General features: G+C 36.9%; 1 pseudogene; it reads left to right on the top strand.

Annotated features, from left to right (window-relative positions):
- Nucleotides 1-3576, top strand: LOC126824195 (uncharacterized; annotated as a pseudogene).
- Nucleotides 3577-4810: the final 1234 nt, after the last annotated feature.

Genomic DNA, 4810 nt, shown 5'->3' with positions numbered 1-4810 from the left:
ATGTCGGTAAGTCTATGTAAGCCACAATTCTGTTTATGCAACCACTTTCGGCAAATATTCTTATGTCTTAAATTGTATTCTGTTTTCGCAGCAATTCATCACCCCCACCCCCCGCAAAAGAGTTAAAACTACCAGAAAGGTGAATTTTGGATGGAAGCATGCCAACACTACACTATGGTGTCTCTGGCGAAAGGTGGTGGAACGTTTGTTGGTGATGTAGAGCGTGATAAAACCAGTTTTAGAACTTGCAAAAGATTTGTATTTCCCAAATGGGAAAGCACATATCAAAAATTTAGATGAAAAAGACACTTTCTTTTTCATTGCTAACTTTATTGGAAATGAGATTGGAGATTATTTAACAAATGATAAAGAATTTACAATCGCAAATTACTTAGAGTGTTTGAAAACGACACCCAAACGCATATACCTGCATAGTAATTTGTTGGATACCAGTAATCAAGAAACAACACAATCCAACAACGGTCCAACTCATAGTGCTGATATCCACGAAGCTATAGAAAGTCAGCCTAGTTGCAGCTCTAATCATTGCTTAGAAATGTATGAGAGATTATCTAGTGATGCGGATGAGGAATTACCAGATATTAATCCCGTTCCGATTTATTCTGGAACACCTACAGTAAGTTTTAACACACGTTTATTGCAGACTAGAAGAATCCCCGGCTTCGCTCGGGGGGTCATAACCCCGAAACCGGAAGTGGTAGACTAACGCCACCTGGCCTACAGTAAGTTTTAACACACGTTTATTGCAGACTAGAAGAATCCCCGGCTTCGCTCGGGGGGTCATAACCCCGAAACCGGAAGTGGTAGACTAACGCCACCTGGCCTATGTTACTGCCTGGTCCGAGCTACCCCTATACCCCAAATTTCAGACTCGGGGCAGACCTAGTGCAGCCGCCAACCCCGAAAAGACAGACAGACAGACAAACGACAGTCACAAATATTAGTATAGATAGATGTTGGTTGATTAGGCGTTTTAAAGGGAATCCTAAATACTAATTCTCAAGTGGTTTAAATATTATTTGAAATTCAAGATCACGTTGTAAATTAGAATGGTTGAAATCATGTACATGATTTTTAATCAGTGAGTCTATGTAATTGTATGACAATTATATGTTAATTCTACACTTCAGATTGCATTCAACAGAAATAAATGCTTAATGAAGCCAGGTGAACACAATAAGTATCATCTTTATTATAGCTTTTAAATTGAACAGATTTTTAGTTGTAGATGCCAAATCTTGGAAGTTTTGCATATGTGTAAATATTTACTTATAGAATTTCACTGTGCAATTATCTCTTTTATCTCCATTATCATTATTATTATTATTGTTCGATTTATATACACGTGAGTGTTTCTAAGCGCATTCACAACAAAACAGTTCAAAACATTTTTGAAATAAGTATGTTTTTAAGTTAGTCTTAAAACTCTGGATGGAAGAGGACTCTCGAAGAGTTTTTGGAAGATCATTCCACATTTTAGCTGCTCTGACGGAGAAAGCATATTCACCAGAACGCTTATTATATTTGGGGATCCTCAATATGCTACGATCACTTGAAGAACGGAGGTTGGATCGCCGGGGAGTATAGAAATCAAAGAGTTCTTTTAAATAACTGGGTGCGGTGTCAGAATAAATTGATTTAAACACATTCACAAGAGCTTTAAATTGAACCCTCGCTCGAACTGGAAGCCAATGGAGTTTCTGTAACTTAGCTGATATATGATCAAATTTTCGTGTTTTAGTTATGAGACGTGCATCATTACTTTGCGCTATTTTTAGTCTGTTTAAAGCTGTTTCTGGTGCTCCTAATAGAAGAGAATTTGCATAGTCCATGTGGGATGTTACTAATGCTCTAACCTCCATACATATTTTAATACTTCATACATGAAAAACAATAATACACAGAGAAATAATTTATTATTGTTGAATTCAACAATAAAATTTATCGCGAAATTTGCAACGTTGAGAATAGACTCTAAAAAACTTCGGTTGCTATACTAATTCAAAATTAGTTAACTCCTTTAAACGTTGATCTTACACTTGGTGAAACCTTTCAAAGTTGGGGTTGTTAAACGTATCCAAATTTCGCTTAGTTCTCTAACAGATATCCGACACAATATGACTTTCTTTCTTTTTTAAAATAATAATCGATATGTTAAATCTTCCGACATATCTTCAATATTCTCTCAAGAAATATTTCTCGATTTTTGAATCAAGGTAAATCTGCACAACCAGAAGACTAACACATTTGGAATACACGGGTGTTTTGCCAGTAACATCCCTTCATTTGTGTGTCTGATAAAGACCCCTCTTTCCGCGGTTGTTAATCGAAAAACCTTTCGATTTCGCCTAAACTTTATTTCGCGTAATGAGGTCTACCTACAATCTGATTAAGACACTGATCCTATTTGGTTTCGTATTTTATGGTTCAAAATTTCGTTTTACTCGTCTTTACTACATTAGGATCTGGAAGAGTTGTTATATTACCGACGTTTTGCTTTAAGTGAGACTTCTTGGCGTGCCATGTATGGAACTGTGGGTAAACCACTAGAAACGCCAACGCTGATTAAGAGAGAGAGGGAAATGGGGTTTAACGTCCACTCGACACAAACTAGGTCATTTCGGGACTAACATATGGTTTAATTTTATTTCAATAATTCGCTTGCGCGTAGGGGTGTTTAGCAGTGGGAGGAAACCGGAGGACCCGGAGAAAACCCACGAAGTTGGACAGGCGACCCTACTCCTTGTCAAGTACAACGCGGGATTCGAAACCACGCCAGTCGACTAAATGACAGACTTTATGATACAGCGCGCGCACGCTAACCATTCAACCCCCCCAACGCTGATTAAATAATCAAGGTCAGACATCATACTAAGTTACTTTTCGTTTTATTTTAATATACATACAAATCCAAATTTTTATTAAACTCGATCCATTGTTTGCAAATGGAGTCCTGCGCGAAGAACGGTATACATGTCTCCTCGTTTTAGGGAATTCCCAGCAGTTTATTGTACTTTTTATACGAAGGTACAGAGCGGAAAATGCAGCTAAATCGAATACAACTTGTCAGAGCTTCATGTAGTGTAGGCCATCGAAAGTATATAAAACAACGAAACGAAATATAGATCTGTATTTTAATTTGATTAGTCTACCTATATCTAGTACAAAGATGACCCCTGTTGATTTTGTTCCATCTGATTGTCAGAGTTATTAAACCCACTGCTGTGCACTGCTGTTGTTTCATTGATTTAAATGTATTTATTTATTCCGTGCAGTCATGGCACTCTGACTTCTGTCTTGATGGAGTTGGCTCAGAAGATCGAGGAAGATGGGTCCAAAAATATTATAAATGTTGACAGATCAAATGTTTTAGAGGGAGCAAGGTGTGCGTTTAATCGTAAAAGTTTTAAAGTGGAAAGAATGCTAAGTGTCAAATTTGCCGGAGAATATGGTATGGATGATGGGGGTCCTAGACGTGAATTTATGAGGTTGGCATTAAGAGAAATTAAAGACTGTATATTTGAAGGAGAGGAAAAAAAATACGCCCAGATGTGAATTGCGAGTTCTAATTTGGCTGTTACACAATTTGAATTATCCTAGCGTTTTATTTACTGTGGCTGAAATTACAAGTTTAACTATAAACATTATCCAATCACATTCACAGAGGTGGACATATATTGTTGGATTCTGGGTGTATTTGTTTAGTTTGTCTGCGGGTCGGAGTGTATTAAGTCAATTTTGTTTAAACTTGACATTATTAATCGGTACACCACGATTAATTGATTATGCTAGGTTCCCAATATCACGATTCGCGCTACGATTCAAATCGTGGGGTAATCGTAGTTACACACTGGACCCTTTGTTACGGTGACCCACCATAAATAATTATCTCCAAATATCTCGACAATTACGCCACACTATATATGACATACCAAGTTTTAAATCAGTTTCACACAATTATAGTCACTAAATAAACGATCATGTTGTACTTAATAAGCTATGACCATTTAATCATCCATAAATAATATACTGAAAACTGATTCCAAGTGTCGTCCATAACATTCAGACACTCTTGAGTAAAACATAGGATACGTGCCCTTGTTTTGAAATTAGTCTCGCTTAACCAGTCTACCGACCATTCTACGTCTGATTGACAGGTCGGGATAATCAAGACTACCTTTTTACGAAACATAACAGAAAGCTGGAACAAGAAATTGAATTTAGAAATACGCACGTTAGCCAACTCAACGATTGTTTTAAGAAACTTGTAAAAATAAAATGAAACTACTGCTAGTATCATGTTCCTGCTAACGAAAGTGATTCAGAGATATTATTTGTACTAAACAAAAAGATGCCGCTCTTAACGGTACAGTTAATGATAAAGCGATTTAAAAAATGAAACGAAGGTAATTTCTAAATCTGCTGTAATAACCAAGAAGCTTAATTAGCCGTGTCGAGACAAGCTTTCTGTAGAGTGCACGGGTCACCCTACCTTTGTATAAGGAACAAATACAGAAACCCTAGCGAACTGGGATAAATTTCTGTTTGGTCATGTTTTAGATAATTGTAATCTTGTAAAATACCTTTCCTACATCATCGCACATGCTATTTATTTCGCACATGGTTAGTTCTGTGGCTGACAATTCGTGAATGTAAAACATATTCCAGTCAATGCAGCATACCCCATTCACACTAAATAAATATTACATTATTTATTGGCCTGTTGTGGATTTTAAAGATATATTACCAGACAACGAAACATACGCCCACAGCAGCTAAGTCGTCCGGG

The sequence above is a fragment of the Patella vulgata genome, chromosome 6 (assembly GCF_932274485.2).
Source record: "Patella vulgata chromosome 6, xgPatVulg1.2, whole genome shotgun sequence".
Lineage (NCBI taxonomy): Eukaryota > Metazoa > Mollusca > Gastropoda > Patellidae > Patella > Patella vulgata.
Note: the sequence above shows the minus strand (reverse complement) of the source record. Positions and strands in the feature narration are given on the sequence as shown.